This window comes from Lytechinus variegatus, chromosome 5 (genome assembly GCF_018143015.1).
Source record: "Lytechinus variegatus isolate NC3 chromosome 5, Lvar_3.0, whole genome shotgun sequence".
NCBI classification, from domain to species: Eukaryota; Metazoa; Echinodermata; class Echinoidea; order Temnopleuroida; family Toxopneustidae; genus Lytechinus; species Lytechinus variegatus.
Window position 1 is genome coordinate 47,910,048 of NC_054744.1, and position 19,365 is coordinate 47,929,412.

General features: G+C 36.7%; 1 long non-coding RNA gene across 1 annotated transcript; it reads left to right on the top strand.

Annotated features, from left to right (window-relative positions):
- Positions 1-14,218: 14,218 nt before the first annotated feature.
- On the top strand, positions 14,219-17,108 carry LOC121415005. The gene is made up of 2 exons (XR_005969938.1): positions 14,219-15,270; positions 16,950-17,108. It is a non-coding gene; the product is annotated as an uncharacterized LOC121415005 (long non-coding RNA).
- The last annotated feature ends 2,257 nt before the right edge of the window (positions 17,109-19,365 follow it).

Below are 19,365 nucleotides of genomic sequence, written 5' to 3' on the forward strand. Positions count from 1 at the left end.
GAGGATACGATCAATTTAGCTATTTTACGGTACTATCTGTAATATATATAAGACCATTGTTAATCGTTGTTTTCAGAAAATGTAGAGCACTTGTGTATTTCAACTAAATATTTTTGTTGCATTTTTTTCTGTTCGCACGGAAAATTCGAATTTCATCCATCTTTCAGCATTAGATATGAAGGTATTGTTATCGAAGAACTTTCACACAACGAAATGAACTTTCATGCAAAGCAGCGCTGCAGTCGTAAACATTTATTGTACTCGACAACAGCACCCGATCGTAATTAATGATATTTTTTTGAAGTGCCGAAGTACTCGATGATCAGGAAAAAAAATTCCACTTGAACAATACCTCTAAACATGCTAAATTAACCATCCTACTTTCCAGTCTAAAGTATGTCGAATTGACTGAAAAAGAATGTACGCGTTATTAATTAATACAAAGCACAATCGATGTTCAGTGACTTCATTCCGTTATTTAATAATAATGATAATTAATAATAATGATGATGATGATGATAATAATAATAATAATAACAATAATAACAACAATAATAATAATGATAATAGCTGGATTTATAAAGCGCTTTTTGCCAGAGGATACAAAGCGCTGCCATTATTACCCCAGCTTTAGCTGCAGCACAGTGTGGATAAATTTCTTGCTGAAGGAAAACACGCCATGGCAAGGATTTGAACCCACTACCCTTTGTTTGAAAGGCGAGAGTCAGAACCACTAGACCACGGTGCGCCCATATCCTACCTTTCTTTCATATCAAATTCATCAGTAGTGTTGCATTACATTAATATAAACATAACCATGAAATGCAAGACTTTTGTATGCATTTCAGAATATTCTTTTTAGGAAGTACTGAATGTCTTTATTTGAAAGAACAAATATATAATAAATTCAGTTTTAATGGAAATGGGTGGGTATAATACCTAAGTCAAGGTGGTCTGTCTTACATTGGAATTAATGAAAATTAGAGCATTATGATTTCATGTTTTAATATTCTAAATATAGTTCCCCTGGACCTTGGGCATGAAAGGAAAGCGTGAGATCGTGCTCTTATTCACATCTGGCTTTGTCTTGCGGTATTGACTAATGCATTAAATTTCATTTCTTTTAGCTCAAGACCAAAGTTGCGCAAATTCTTGATATTCGTGAGTTTCATGTTTTGTTGAATCAACAATAGAAACTGGAACATAATATCATAATGATATCCGTCTCACTTTTTTTTCTAATTTAGAAGCTGTTTTGGGCCTCCCGTACAATGTTTGTCTGCAATCCTTCTTTAACATGTCGAAATCTTTTTCATTCTCTCTCTCTTTCCCTATTCTATTTTCATTATTTCTTTCTTCTTTGTGTATTTTTTTCTTTTTTTCTTTCTTTCTTTCTTTTTTCTTTCTTTCTTTCTTTCTGTCTTTCTCTCTTTCTTTCTGTTTTTCTTTCTTTCTTTCTTTCTGTCTTTCTTTCTTTCTTTCTCGCTCTATCATTCCCTTTTGTCTCCTCTCCTCCCTTCTTCAATCCCTTTCCCATCAGCTCTTTGTTGAGTTCTTCAATCATTGTCTTTTCATCTCTCCACTCCCACTCTTACTTCTATCCTGTTTTTTGTTCAACTTCCCTAAAAAAAGCAAATCGCTTCAAGCCTTGAATGCCATGTCGAATGGTCGTGACTAGATAATATTTCATAGTGCTCCTGTTATTCCCGTTTGGAATTTGTTTTCCATCTGAGACCTTGAAAACACTCACCAACCCCCCCCCCAAAAAAAAAAAAATTGGAAATGATTTTAAGATAATGGAAATGGACCTGTCGATTCGGGGACAAATACAGATGCTAAATGTGATATGAATCACATTTATCACGTTTATACTAGGTGAAATGAAAATGTTAACATATCGGTTTTTTTACTGGGGATATTTACCATGAAAGGGATGTAAGGGTTTGCCTTATGATAGGCGTCTGTTTTATACTATTTGTATGAAAGGCAAATCATTTCTTAAATCTCGATAATTTGCAATTTTCCTGATTTACATGTACCACTCTTCTTCCCATCTTTTCACTTCTTCTTTTTGTTTCACCTCCATTAAAGACACCTTATTTCCGTTACTCATTGTGTTTGCGTATTCCTAAATCTCTTGATAGATTCAAGAACGTCTTTGAACCTTTCGAAACTGATAAATTCTCCTTTGCACGTGGCCTCTAACTGGATGTAATCTGATTAAATTGACACAAAAGTAATAGCATGTACCATCTTGCATCTTCTTTGAAGTACATTAATCAAGAACAAGGTAAGCATTACATCGTAGAGATACGGAAATGCATTGGTTCCAATCTTGGCCATATGTTCCATTTTTCATTTTCCCATCGTATACATGGTATATCTCCAGGCTAATCATCTACCTAACGAGACTAGATTTCAATTCAGAAAAAAAAATTAGGTTAGAATATGTTTGCACAGTAATCCGCGACCCAGATATTGACTAATAACGCATACTGATGATGCCACCATTTTGAATCCGTACCATGATAGGCAGTTGAGGACCAAGATTAGCTTCGTTGGAAACGGACATATTTGCCATTTTGTGAACATTTCGTATGTCAATAATTCAATTAAGATGTAAGATATTTTCCCCCAAATAAATATGTCTTCTCAAATGCTGCCACAAGGAAACAGTTATTTCCCCGATATAGAGAGATAAGATTTAGATTGAAGTCTATCGTGTCTATAGTTGTTGACTATTGGATTCCTTTCAATGTGTATCGATTTCGACATTCGCCAAAATTCGGTTTTGTTCATATTGATATTAAAACCACAAAGTATATATAGTAACATAAATAAGCGACAGTTTGCGACGGATTGCAATGATCTGATTGGCCATTGTAATATAGCGATGGACTATATATAATAGTTTGAACAACAAAATATAAAAAATGTGTAAAAAATGCAGTTTGAAGTAAGTCTTCTCTCTCACAATAATATTCAAATGCTCTGATTTCAGTACATTGTAACACATTTTGCAGTTTTTCCTCCAATTAAATTTTAATGTATTTTATGGTGGATTGCCCATGGATGGTGAATTGCCCATCGCAGCAGCGATAAAGCATGCCTATTGATATAGGACTGACTTGGTCTTCAAACGCATACAGCATTTCGGTTGTCTCTAGAGATAAATTTGATTTGTCGTCAGTCGTTCGGTATTTTTTGGATTTGTTTAGTAAGCTAATGGCACGGTCACATCGTAGATCGATCAAATACATTGCTACTTTCAATGTGCATTTACAATCGTCGGTTGGAGTTGTTTCGTTGGTGTTTCCCGATGTCTAATCATGATTTTAAATTGTTAACACGTGTTTTGGTCGATTCAATTGAGGTTTTAAGGCCATTGTCCTACTAATCAACTTCTGCACTCGTTCTATGATTAGGTCAGCCATGACATCCTTTAGGAGTGTTGATAAAATAATTTTCTGTGATTAAAACAACACTATAAGCTTTGAAAAGGGTATGCTATCACTCAACTTACACGAGATACCCTTCTTGCTCTAAAAATATGAAATGTGGAATATTGAGAAATGGACCATCATGCACTCAGAGTCTATTTGATTAGATCATGCAATTTTTGTAAAACACGTTTGGGTTTTAGACACTCTCCTGAGTTTGTATCTAAAATTGATCGTATTTTTTATACATTGTTTTCTCATATTTAAAAAAAAATCTTACCCCTAATTGAACAAATAATCGTTTATCGGAGTCGTGAAGATGGTTAATTAAATGTGATTACGGTTTAACACATCTGAATTCACACATAGCCTACAGGACATGTCCAAAGTTCGATTCGATCTTCACACGGCACTTAAAGTATCAAACTTGAGCATATTATTTGCTTTGGACTTTATTAATAAAAATGCAAATAAACCTCAGTATTGAATCTTGCAAACATTTAATCATGAAAATGAAAAATAACTATAAAATTATGTTCATTGAATCCAATATGATGAAAACCTTATACGAAAGAGGTTAGCGGAAGATGACATAATCATGTAGAGTTTTCATACAATGCTTCTATACTTATCTATACCACTCACCTCGGTGTCTGATGAAGATTGCAAAGAATCGCTATGATGATACAGAATATACTTCACGCATAGATCTACAGACCATACTTCACGGATGTCTGCGTCCATCGACTCGTCAAAACAATCCCTCAACAAGACCCATACTCATCCAGACTAACTAATCATTCATCAGGCTTTTACCATTAATTGATTCTGCAAATGTGGACAACAACACTTCGGATTATCGTTAGGCTCTGCAGATTAATAAGCTAGGCCATCTCTGTTTTGATTTATTATGCTCTAGTGAGAGTCCCAATAACTCATCAAGAGGACCTGTGATGTTTAGTTGCAGCACTGATTGACAGGTGACCGCTGGACTACAAGCCAATTTATCTCTAGCTCTGTCGTTCCTCCTCTCAGCTTTCATTTTCCTCTTCTTCGCACATCCTCCTCCCCCACCTCCTCATCCTCCTTCCTCCTCATCATCCACCTTCACACCCACCCCCTCTCATCTCTCACTCCTCACCGATAACGGTCTGAGTGAGTAAGGAGGCCTACGTGCACAGGACAGAGACAAGATACAAAGACAGACACATAAAGACAAGCAGACAGATGGACAGACAGGAAGAAAAAAAACGGGCTTAGAGATTGAGATCTGGAGAAGATGGAAAAATACGAGGATTTGGAGGGACAGGTAGAACTTAGAAGAAGGGAAGAGGGGGATGCTGAAAATGTTGGGAATCTCTCTCGGATGAAATAGTTCCTCATGAATGACGTAAATAAGGTAACATGACCCAAAGGAACGTATAGCATTTCACCTCAAGAAATACGACACCAAGAGGTAACATTCATCTACACCTATATACCACCAATCTGACTGAAAGGGTCTAGAAAAGAATAAAAAAAGAAAATGTGTCGCCCCAAAGTAGACACTAGCCCCTCCGTCTTTTAAAACGAAACAGATCTTCCTGGGGACTCACATTACCTGTTTAATTTCGTTGAGCGATTGGTGGATATATACCGAATGTCACAGTTCTCGTTATTGTGGTCAGAAAAGTTTTTTTTTCCTCAATAATTTTTTTTTCCCTAGTAGATTGATCTTAAGAAAGCGACTGCAGTTCAAAGCGGACCTGGTAGTTATTTGGAATGCCTTTGCAAACACATAAATCGGGTTTCGAATCTTGATTTTCAAGTTCGAGGAGCGTTGCTCTGTAGCTATAATACCCCCCATAAGCATGATGAATCCTTTCTGAGCTAATCTGATTACTTGTTTGACACATGATTGCTTGCGGGGGGGGGGGTCTGTCTGAAAGAAATGAGTATCAATCTCACATTTCATTTGAATTTAATATCTATTGCCATATGAATAATCACTAAATATATTGATAACATCGTCATAAGTATCTTATTCGGAACCTCGTATTTAAACCTCAATCAAAATATAACCGGTTTCATTACGGCGACTGGTCACAAACAATTTCTTGAGGATAAATGCACATAAGAAATTCGATGAAGTCGCTGCACTTTTCCTCAAAGCCCCTGGGTGAAGCCATGTAGACTCTAGGGGCTATAGCGAATCGAAGATTTGGAGCCGAGTATTTTCTTTAACATTAATGTGCAATGCTTTGCTCACTATTATCTTCACGCCCACTTTCCCTTTCACTTTCTCATTCTCATCTACTTTCTCTTCTTGTTTTATCATCTCGTACAGTTTCCACATCTTCTCCTTACCCCCACCCCCTTTCTCCCCCTCTCTCTTTATCTTTCTCTTCTTCCCTCAATCCCTCCTCTCCAAAATGATATAACACAGCCACATCAATATCAAGCTCTTTTCAATGACACGTCAGTCATGGGGTTCCTTATGGTTGAGGTGACTGTATTCTAGATCCGGAGAACATTTTTTTTTCTTCAGTGACTCGCAACCACGGGTCATGTGGTCTAGTGGTTAGAGCACTGGACTCAAAAACGCAAGGTTGTGAGTTCGAATCCCCACTTATAAAAAGGCCCAAGAGTAATATCTGTCGTCTATAAGGTCAGCCACTATGACTGATTAAGCTAGATGTAAAATGTTTCCTAGGTAATTGGTTATATACAATGTACCAGCTTGGCGTTTACCAGCAAAATGCTGTCCTGCCGAGTTCCTACGTGAGTTACCATAAACAGAAACAGAAGCTCCAATTAAATGCGACTAAGATTTTCAGTAGCTCATAATCGATTGTAGGTAATAATCTTCACGAACATCCCTCAGTACCATGGTGACTATTTCGTGATATTCTTGTTCGTTCTAAGGGGAGAGGAGACGACCCTCCCAGGGGCTGCTGTACGAAATGTGAATTCCGAGGGGGAGGGAGGTACGTCTATCCTCCCGGGGTGGACACTCATATCATAGTACACATGAACATTCCTTACTTATTCACTCTCTCCAACTATAATCAATATAATGATTCCCGAATAAAACAACTAATATGTATAAATGACATACTAACGTATATAGACTAGTGTGTATGTATCATCTGTAAGAGCTGTGTAATTTACTTTCAAGCAGTTTTTTTCTCTCTCTCGATCGGGCGGCATATATCAATGAGTTTTTTAGTAATTAGAGCATGTCATTTATTAGCTATCAGACCCTCGATAGTCGTGAATCATTTGGAGGAGACTGAGTACGGGTCACTGCTCTAACGATTTGAGCCTGTCTTTTAAATTTGCTCGATTTCCACAACATGATCATGATAATTCTGCACCCAATCCATGATATGGAATTACTTTTGATTTGATGCTAACTATCAGTTCATACTGTCATGTTCATTCATTCAGTAAGAAACCTATTTTGAGAATCTCTTATGCTTGATTTGGTGATTTTAATGAATACTTTGATCCTGCACAGGATATACTGTTTACTCTCACACATCACGAATGCTACAGTTTGCAAAAGAAAGTCTGACATTATCGTTACATGTATATATAATACCATTCTTTGGTAAAACGTTTATCTTCATTTACCATTCTCCAACCAGGAAATAAAGTGGTACCAAATTTGGGTAGGACCATCTAAAATAAAAAAAAATTGGTAAAACCGCTCCAAGAGGGTAGTTATGTGTCCAACCAACATTGGGCGTTTCTTTTGGGAATTTTATTTATCCAGTGTGACGAAAGTTTTGCCCATTCTAAAGTAATTCTGCCTCTTTTTTAACCTTACTGGACAATATATGCTTCCCGCATTAGGTAAAATACTGCCTCAAATTGGTTAGACACATAATTACCCTGGTGTTGGTCAAAATTTTACCCAATTTTTTTTACAGTGTAAGCATGTGGCTAAATAATTCAAATGAGTTGACTGTTCATTGATGGAATGTTCCCCAAGTAGTGGAGAGAGCAAATATTGCATGTAAATAGATAAGATTGAATGAAGTATAGTGATATTTCTGCAAAGCGATTTTGTAGAGACTACATTCCAGCGACATCGTTCCAATTATTTGTGCTATTAAACAGCAAAATTTTATTATTGTCCTGAAATTTTTTAATTGTTGCTATGTCCGTCACGCAAATTTTTGGGGACAATGCAATAGTTTGTTAATACAATTTATAGTTATATCGTAAAGTGGGGCTAAGCGGGGCGTACAAGGTTCGTTAACGAAAGCGTTGATCGAACAATACCTGATTATTCATCTAATTGAAACTGGCTAATTGGAAAGTTCGGACAGCTGACCACGATGGCCATGACCTAATACAATCGAGCTAAAGAATATTATTAGTGATGCATCGGTCAGACTGACCACGGCTAAATCGCCATGATCCTTTAAAGGAAATAGCGTAATTAAACACAAGCCATGGATATTAGATTTAGATTAAAACGATGGCATTTTCATGAGTGGGATGGTTAGGAAAGTGTGATTTGATAAGACCTTGGCTATTTAGGAAGGATGGGAAGGAAAAGAGGGCTGAAATTTGATCAAGATTCTCTTTCTCTACACCTACTCACGTCCAAGGTTAGGCATGGACAACATTTTAGAAAACATTTTGAAGGCGTGTAGCAGCACCCTGAGATTATGTACATGCAGACATCGTGAAGATGGAGTACTTTCCATGTTTACACTATTATGAAAGCAGAAATACCAAAAAAAAGAAAAGAAGTTCAACATCAAATTAATAGATAATGGCTATGCATATCACATTTCAAATATTCCATCACACAATACAATGCTCAGCCATGCTGTAAATGTCTTATTTTATAACATATTTACCATATTTTATTTTGACCAGCTTGATATAAGAAATCATTCGACCATTACAGGAGATCAAACATTGACAGCCTTTGCATAGGCCTAGATGTTCAAGGCGGTTTGGCGATTCGCCATCCTCCGTTAACACCGTATACGTTACTGTAAGTCACCCAATCGCCCCAAACCCCGAGAACCACGCGGAAAAGCCGAGAAATCAAACATGTTTGTTTCGTGACAGTATTGGCGATTTATAATGGACCGTAACCAACACGCCGTTCACCTTGACAAGAACTACATCATCTGTGCTCACTGCAAGATCCGTGAAGTTGACACCGCCACGATTCTCCAGTTAGATTTTCCTCCAAGACCTTTTACGAAATAAACACGGTAACTACACGGAGGTGGAAGAGTTAACACGGACGCATCACGGTCTCATGAAGGATCTACACGGTGGCACTGCGGTTAATAATGGAAGCTATAGCCGGATTCTGTAGTCTTTCCTACGGATATCCGATATACCTCTGTCCAATCCGCGTTAGCACCATGTCCAAAACGACGTGTTAGAAATTATAGTCACGTCGTATATAAGTTCTTTCCTCCAGCCCTGGGACACGGTTAAACGGCGGTTTGATTTCTGCCATAAATCGCGCTATCTAAGCAGGCAATGTATGATCGGCCCATTGTAGATTTTCACCCACTAAAAGAAAATAAATATAAGTTATGCAGGACCCACTCGAAGATCCTAGGAGCTATGGAGCAGCTATACTAGGGGTAAAATTATTGATAATTGCACGACCAACAACTTAACAAGCCAGACCTTGAATAGGTCAAACAGGGGTATCTTGTTATGGCCTTGAAATAACAAATATACACCTGTGAAACATAAATATTATTTATAGCATATTTCTTTTCACTGAACTTGGCTTCGAGTGAATCTGGCATGATTTCAGCAACATCTTCCATGATATCAGAACGGGTTCGTCTCAACAGCACGTACTTTTCCTTTACCTCTCAAAAAATATTTCTTTACCACAAGCATTCTTAAATTGAATGATGACTTTGAATGGAAAACAAATGGGGAGTTTTCTTAACAAGTAACGTTTAAGCGTATATATGGCTCCTCGATTTTACAAGTACATAATATATTTTTTTCGAATTTTTTTCCGTTCGATTGTATCAACATTTCACATTTTATCATTTCCTAAACCCAAATAGGATCTACCTTTTCTAAAAGCGGAAACAAATAGTTTCAATATATTTCTAATCAATAAAAACTCTATTTTGTGTCAAACTATTTCTTTCATTCATTAAAGTCTGATCAATCGACTTTCTGCCCTTATGATAGGCACTGTAACCGATATTTAAGTGGAAATCTTCATAGGAAAGAGAAAGGGAGAGAGTGAAAAAAAAATGGATGAAAGGGCAAGATCAACAGGCCTTCGAACAGAAATGACAGGAGCGAAATTGGAAATGATGAAAAGCGGTCAAAACTCATTTACGAATTGATAGTGCCGAATAAATGCATGAGGATGCGGAAGCGAAATTCATTTCAAGAGAAGAGAAATTTGAGAGGAGGTCAAATGAATACATTATTTTGATCCAAATTGGCTAATCACTTTTAACTATCGTCGTGAACAGGCTATCTTGGTTTATTAGTCAGCCGTGCGCTGGACGGTAGTACAGATAGAAAATACTTTCAGAAAATCCTCCATTTTGATACCACACCGAAATAGAGTATTGACCGTATAGCTTTGTTTATTGGTGGTAAATTTTGCGCCCCATTGATTTGCATTGGTGTCGATTAAGCTCCTAAGAAAGGATCAACAGTCGCATGGAACTTCCAAAGAGTTTTCATTCGAAAAAAAGGCTACATCAATTAAGTATTTCTTTTAATTTGAGGGACATTTCTTTTGTTAATGGATGAGTTTAATAATCCACAACAGTGAACCTAAATAACAACCATACTGGAGTGTGGTACTGATTAACCTGCAGATGATTTAGAATGAACTACGATTTCCCTGCACAATCAGTCAAGGCATATTCAAGGTATACATAAAAAACAGAAACTTCTTCTACGCATTGTTTTCCATATCTGCATGATCTATGAATAAAAACAATATCATGGCTTCTATGTTATTTTCATAGCAAAAAGCGATAACAGCAACAAAATATACATAGCTTATCTTTTATAACATAAAAGTGAAACCTCCATCGCTAGGTTTGGTATAAAAAAAAAATGCCAAGGGCCATTCAACTACATCTATTCCATATCTGACAGACACGGACAGTGAAATAACACGAGCTCATCGAGGGTGTCATTGTCCGAGAGAAGCAACACCAAACCTTGTGGGAAATTAAACGATGCCTCTGAAAAACGATATATTTCACATTTCTATTTACCCTCCAGTCAATAGTAAGGAGTTGAAGTACGCTCTAGAGTATCTTTATCCACATCTCAACTCGGTGATAGTGTGGATTACCACGGCTATTTTCATTATTCAAAACTACCCTGACCCAACGCTGATTGGTAAAAATAGCAACAAATCAAGAGACACCACAAGAGCTCCACAGAATTGAATATTAACATGTTTCAAGTAAAAAACTATAGTTTAAATAAAAGAGATACATGATATATTGATTTTTGCGAGTGGTTTTGTTCTTTCTTCATTATTCAACAACATGTTCTCACTTTGAATTACACGCATGAGGTTGACCACATTGTGTCTATGCATTTATACAAATCAACCACTTCATCATGATTTCATCCCATACCATTTACAAAACAATTCACACATTTCCCCCACATTATTAATTGTATCATTTAGACTACTAGATGGTAACCAAGATACTGTTATAAATCTTATGTTACATGTCATGTCCTCATGATGAAATATTATACCATAGAAATGAATGTACCCATTCGAGCAATCGATTCGTCTGAGCGTATTATTGAAAACCATCCCCAAAGCAATAAATTCGAGTACTGAAAGGAGACAGTTGGGAGATTCTAAACCTCTTAATCACATTATATTACCCTCTATTTAAAGGACAAGTCCACCCCAACAAAAACTTGATTTGAATAAAGGAGAAAAAATCAACAAGCATAACACTGAAAATTTCATCAAAATCGGATGTAAAATAAAAAAGTTATGGCATTTTAAAGTTTCGCTTATTTTCAACAAAATAGTTATATGAACGAGCCAGTTACATCCAAATGAGAGAGTTGATGACATCACTCACTCACTATTTCTTTTGTATTTTATTATATGAAATATTTTTATTTTCTCGTCATTGTCATGTGAAATGAAGTTTCATTCCTCCCTGAACACGTGGAATTCCATTATTTTAACATTTTGTGCTTCAGGCAATGAGGTCCTAATCATCAAATTCGTAAAAATTGAAATATTGTATAATTCAAACAATAAAAAACAAAAGAAATAGTGAGTGAGTGACGTCATCGACTCTCTCATTTGGATGTAACTGGCTCGTTCATATAACTATTTTGTTAAAAATAAGCGAAACTTTGAAATGTCATAACTTTCTTATATTACATCTGATTTTGATGAAATTTTCAGCATTGTGCTTGTCTGATTTTTCTCTATTGATTCAAATCAACATTTTTCTGAGGTGGACTTGACCTTTAAACAGCATAAAAGATCAATGATATTGCATAAAAAGGAAATAATCCAATGGAATGGGTGTCACTACAATTTTTTTCTTCAATGAACTTTTTGAGGCTAAAATAAATAAAAGAATTGTTAAGGTCATGCGAGAAGCTTCATATATTCCAAAAATATACAATGGAATATGAAAGTTCTCTTTATGATGATTTTATCATTATGGATTTAGATTCTCCAGTGGTGTAATGAAAACACATTTTAAAAAGTATATATACATATATATATATATATATATATAGATAGATATACATAAAATTAAAAACAGAATGATTCTGAGTTGAGCACGATTATGTTTATTTTTGCCTTTTTATTTCATTAATTAATTATTCAATTCGTTTATTTATTCATCTATTCATTATTCTATTCAATCATTGATATCTTATTCGTTTATATTTTTATTTCAATCAATATTCATTTGCTCATTTGTTCAATGATTTTTTTCTTAAGGTGTAAAATAAATTGCAGTCTTGTTCAAAATTTCTTTTGGTTTTACCTCTTCCTGAATTGGGATCCTGAATTCGAAACATTATCCTATCATGTACGTCAATCTAGCCAGGATCTAGGATATCATCTAGTTTAGCGATGGCTAGGCCAAAGTTGTCTCATTGGTCAATACAAGAGTATCAAAGCGCTGTTGACAGGTCGAGATAAGGAATTACATTCTCTGTTTGGGGAGATTCCATCGATCATCATTAGCACTAGTGTCTAAATATTCTTTTTCTTTTTTTTTTACTCAATCGTTATCCTGGACAACGGGTTTGGCAAAAGTGCACCCATTTTATGACGTCATCAAGGGCTAACGGAGGAATTGATCGCACTTCAAGATTAACCCATCTCTTTTCTGATCAAGAATAAGAGGGAAATCTTTTTCTCTAGAGGAATGTAAGTGAAATGTTAGCCCATGGAGGATATCGATCCTTATTTAACGAGGTGGGGTGAGTAATTGGTATGGACATTCTTCTGGAAATCCTCCTAAACGTGTCTTTAAAAATGAATGGTTGTGACCGTTTCGGATATTAATCTACTTACGCTACTAATGTGAAAATAGATGTAGTTCCATAGCGTGAAGTTATAATAATGAAGATGCTGGAATGCAAAAAGCGAAATTTTGAATGGACTAATTTCATCCAGAATGATAGACATTACCTCAATAATGCCGACGAGCATCCTGAATAAAATTGTGTAATTCAAGGTTAAATCATTGACAAAGGATTTAGGGAAATTTCTTCTTCGAGCATGCTGAAATAACGTACGAGTATTCATTCTCAGACAATAAACATAGTAAGGAAGGGAAGGAGATAGATAGACAGAGGGGCGATGAGAGAAATGGGTACAAAAGTTTTAAGACAAGATGGCAATATATCTTGATGTATGCAAAGAATTACGATGAATTAGCATGGTAATACGCAACCCAGAATCATGAAGAGACAAGTAAGAAGTAAAGTATGTGTACATGGTGTGGGGGAAGGGAGGAAGGTATGATGAAAAAAGGACATGGAGGATGAAGACGGTAACAAAAGATAGAGAGGATGTTTAGAGAGGGCGATGATGGGATGCTAAATTGCACGTCCTTGCGTCTGTTTTTTTAAAATAGTTTTCGTGTCCATGTAATTTGAAACACGTTTATTATCTATTACGATACCATACAGATGTAGGAAAATTCAAATGTATGTTTGTTGAATTTGAGAACAAGCTGTACTTCATTTTTGCGTCCAGTTTCTTGGTAATATCCTCAGAAGTAATGTTGTTTTGAAAACGTACCACTTGTCTTGTATCAAAACAGTTCAAATTCAACTAGGCTATCTAGAGTGGTCTGCTCTTCATGCTCTTGAAACGAGCTCGTTCTAAAGCGTGGCTCTCAAAGATAGGCGTACAACATAATAATAATAATAATAATAATAGGCATTTATATAGCGCCATCTATCTAGAAATATTCTATTCCGAGGCGCACAAGAAAAGAAAGAGAAAGTTTGGATGAGTGTCAAAGTGCCAATAACTAATACTGTTAGAAAAGATAAGATTTCAGTTTTGATTTAAAGGTCTCCAGTGATTGTATAATTCTTAAATTTAATGGCAAATTATTCCAGAGAGAAGGTGCTGAGGCAGAGAAAGCTCGTGCACCATATGCAACACGTGTCTTGGGAGTCTTAAGAAGTTGCTGGTGTGATGATCTCAGGCTTCTAGCTGGTGCATAAGGCGTGACAAGCTCTTGTAGATATTTTGGTGCCAAACCATTACACACTTTCCAAGTGAGAAGAAGTATTTTAAATTCTATACGCTTCCGGATTGGCAACCAATGTAACTTTTGGAGAATTGGTGAGATGTGTTGATATTTTGATGTACCAGTTAAAACCCTGGCAGCTGTATTCTGAGCATACTGAAGTTTATTAACATTGCGTGAGGTTATATTAAAAAGAAGAGCATTTCCAACATCTAATCGAGATAGTACAAATGAGTGTATAAGCATAGCAGCAGACTTATGGTCAAGGACTTTCCTCATGCTGTTAACATTATGAATATTATAGTATACTGATTGACATATTTTCTTTACTTGTGCATCCATAGACATATGTTCGTCAAATACGACACCGAGATTTCGAACTGATGACAAGGCTTTAATCAAGGAGTCCCCAACCTGTATAGTCCGGTCCTTAATCAAATGACTTTGTGATTTAGAACTAATAATCAACAAGTCTGTTTTACTTTCATTTAATTTCAACTTATTCTTTATCATCCATGACCGCATATCATCTATTGTATTTTGTAAACGAAGCCTGGCAGACAACTCACTAGCAGGGTCAGTTGGATCAAATGACACATACAACTGTGTATCATCCGCATACATATGAATGTCTATGCCATGTTTCTGCGCAATTTTTGCAAGAGGACTGGAATAGATGGCAAAAAACAACGGCCCGAGAACTGAACCTTGGGGCACTCCAAAAGGAAGTTTAACAGGAGACGACATATTTTCACCAATCTTGACAACCTGTGATCTATCATGAAGATAAGATGAAAACCAATCAAGAACAACTCCTTCTATGCCACAATATTTCAACCGATCCAATAGCAAATCATGGTCAACAGTATCAAATGCTGACGAAAGATCAAGCAGAAGGAGGAAAACAGCCTTCTTGTCATCAACAGCACGAAGAATATCATTTGATACACGAACCAAAGCAGTTTCTACCCCATGACATTTCCTATATGCAGATTGGAAAGGTTCAAACAATTCATTATCCAAGAAATAGTTGGTGAGACGCACAGCAACAACCTTTTCTAATATCTTTGACACAAACTTTAAATTTGAGACAGGTGACCCATGGGTGTCGATCACGGGGGGGGGGGGATGGGGGGGATATATCCCCCCCAATATTTCAAGTGGGGGGATGGCCTGTATTATCATCCCCCCCAATAATTTAGGGTAGAAAAATTATAATAATGATGATGAAAAAATGAAAAGTTTGATCATGATGATTATAGTATGCCATCAATCAGTTTGTTTCCCTCGCAATTTGTGTATATTGTTATTAAATAAAAACAATCTTTTTCAGGACTATTAAACAGATGGGTGGAGGTTCAAGATGAAAAAGAATGAAATGTTTATGTATCTGATATTTTTTAACACATGACATATAAGGACCCGAACGAAAATCAACTTTTGTTGATTGGGTGTTCCATCCCACCAGTGGTGAATAAATTAATTTAAATAAATCATTAACTCAAAAGGGTGGAAAAATAAACGGGAGTAAAAGGGTGGCAAGATAAATAAAGGAATGACGGTAAGCCCGATGGCGCACGAGAAGCCACACAGGTTGTACTTTGTGCTAGTCTTAATTGGTCCAAATCTGCATTTTATCATCATGCATTAAGAAGAATAAAGATATTGCCAGTCAGGTTAGATTTAAGAGAGAAGTTGTATACAAAGAGGCGTCGATCCTGGGTGGGGGGGGGGGGGGCAGGGGGCGATCGCCCCACCAATGAAAATATTGGGGGGCAAACATATCGTTTTGCCCCCCCAATAATTCCGCATGTGCAACTAAAAAATAAAATAAGATTGTAATGCTACACTGAAATCATCAAGCGAGATCGAGATACCAACTCGATCTTGATTTAAAATCATGCTCAAAATGTCTGCTTTTTAGATTGGAATATAAAAATTTTCAGCTCGCGCTTTGCGCTCGCATCATGTACCAAAACCCATACTTTTCATGATTATATAGGTGAATATAATGTCCCGTTTTCGATTCTAAACCTCAAAAGAACTTTGATTTTGCAATAATCTTTTGTTGGATATATATCTTCCATTAAAATGTCTTTTTTTCCAGATCAAAATATCAAAATTTTCAGCTCGCGCTCACATCTATAATTGTTCTTCTAGATACCCATCTTAATCATTGGTACCAAAAATGCTTAGAATATCAAGCTTTCAGGTCAGAATATAAAGAAATTTCAGCTCGCTCTCTAGTAAGATACATGTATCGACCCTCCCCATGAGTTACTACGAACAAACCTAAACAGGTACATTTTTCCTGTTTTCATGACATACTAAAAAAATTAGCTCGCGCTTCGCGCTCGCATTGTTGGTGAAGGTAAGATATGTGTCTCTTTCTCATGAGTTATATATATATATTGTGATCGAGCACCTTTGGAACGTTGATTCGTAATTTTGCCAATGGATCGACGCCCCTGTCTATACATCATGCTCAATAAACAGATCACTATGTACATGGTCCAATCAATTTTTGTCATTTTTTCTCGGTATGAGTTTAGAATAGGCTTACTTGTAACACAAATTGAATTAAAAAAAAATTATACAAGTATAGTACACTACAACAATGAAGGAATTTCCAAGAACACCATGCATATCAACCACTCCCAAATGTCCTAACTTGTTATTTTAGTGGGGGTAATGTTGAAATATCCCCATCCACAAGAATATTTGTGTCAATCATCCCCCCCAACCAAGAATACCGATCGACACCCATGGACAGGTCTATAGTTTTTTAATTCCTCTGAGTCTAACGATGGATTTTTCAAGAGAGGAGTGACAAGTGCTTGCTTGAAATCATGAGGAAAATTACCAGTTTCAAGAGAAATGTTGATAATTTTTGTGATTATTGGAAGCAACAGATTCATATGTTTCTTAAGAACCCAGGTTGGAACTGGATCTAATGAGCACGATTTAGCAGGATAAGAGGTCACAATATCCTTAACTTCTTTATCAGTTGTCATTTCAAATGTTTTCATTTTAGGAGTAGCTGTATGTGAGGAATCACATTCTTCAACACTATGAGATAAGGTACCCTGCATTGAGTCTAAATTATCCCGGATAGTGGATATTTTTGATACGAAGAAATTACTGAAACGTTCTGCTAGGTCTAATTGAGATATATGTTCCGGCAGTTTTGGTTTGTTCTTTTGATGAAGAGCACTATCAATAACTCTGTAAAACTGTCCACTATATTTACAATTGGACAGCTGTTCCTTCAAGTACTTTGCTTTGGCATCTTTTATCATATGCCAAATTAAGAGGCGCTGTTTAGTAACCAGCATAGTTCATCGGCATCAAAGTGACCACATTCTGAAGCCATCTAAAAATCAAACTGGCGGAACTTTACGATGGAAAACAAAATGTTGAGCAATAACCATGATAACTTGTCACAGTTGATATTCAATAATCAGCAGAAACTCCAAGTAAGTCATGATTTCATTTGAGACGAACAGCTCTCTGAACACAAACAGTGAATCATCTCAGATTTCGCAATTTCGAATACTGTATGTGTTTTTTCTTTTCTGTCAGTTGTCATTATGTAGCTGTATCTTACATTTCCTTCTATTATTTTGTACATTAGCGTTTATATCGTGGGCAATGAAACACGTGCCACGGGCTCCAGTTTCAGCAAAAATATGAAAAGGACAAAAAATGAGCACAAATCAAGAAAAAGAGCGAAAGAAGGCAAAAAGGTAAAGCTTACTTCTGATTAAAATTCAAAACACTAAAGGTGTTCGAATAACACTACAGATGGTTGAATTATGCAGACCCCCCCCCCTCCAACACGCACACACACCCGACTTTTAATTTCCCGGATACGCCATTTTTTTAAACATTAAATATTGACATTTCAGCTAGCAATTTTCCAGTATGCTCCCTTTTTACTCTCTTTTATTATATTTTTGTCTCTTTTCCTCTCTTTCCCTATCTCTCTCGATATATTTCTCTCCCCCTTTCTATCACTCGATTCTCTCTCTGTCTCTCTATCTTAATCCCCCACCCTTTAAACATGACCATCAGGAGATATTGACATAGACTTGCTAAAAAGATGGCGACCCCGCGTCACTGCTCCTGACATAGATGACAGGCCAACTGCAAGATGTTCACCGTGTAATGATGGTGATAATTGGGGCTCAAAGACCATTGTGGATGCAGCTGACATCTTTATTGACAGAGTATCTGGAAGCAGTCAGTAAGTAACAGTGATTTATGAATCATTATTCATCGTCCATCACTTCATAATGTGACAGGCCTAGTGACGCCGAGTTGGGTCACGAGTGGTTATTTCAACATTGCATACGTGCATTTTGGTAGCTGCCAAAATGATGGCGAAAACTTTGCAAGGGAGCCGACTTTATTTATAACGAATCATTGAAAAACTTGACACTAAGGACACAAAAAAACATTAGCCTGACGTTAGCAACTGACTGACGCCGCAGCACTGATATTTGTATACGCGTCATGAAAATGACGTACGCAGTGGAGATATTGCAGATTCCGCAACGTTATAGCAGTCTTTCCGGTCTCCGATCTCCAGGAAGTTTTTGAGACGTTGCGGTAAAGCGTCCGTCTCATCGCAGTTGAAGTGCTCACTATATATTCATGCCATTGAGATCCCTCCCTACACTGCCAACTTCATTTGCATTAGGAGTGATCACAGTTCGCCGGCTTTGATAGCGGTTCATGGCGTTTCGGCTACATGTATTTGCCAAGATGCACCAAAGACGGTGTTTTAAGAATGACATCTTCCGTGCAGCATAGCAATAAGGCCTGTCCGTAATACTAACGTGCTAACATGCCAGTAATCCCACCCTCAGATTTTCCTCCCAGAACTTTAGATATATACACGGTAACAACATGGAGGTGGAGGCATCGGATTCACTTTCAAGAGCTACACCATGGTGCAGAGTTGATCTGAAGTAGATCCGTCATCTTTCGGCGAGAATCGTCCTACTACCGTGCTAATTCGCGTTAGCGCTGCGTTCAAAACATATTGAGAACGTGGTCACATATAAAAGTGCTTTTTATACGTCATCGTTGAGACATAGTTCACGTCGGTTTGAGAACCAACAAGAATCTCCATTTAAACCCGCGATGTGTGACCTACCCAGAATAGGGTTGGATAATTTAGAGAC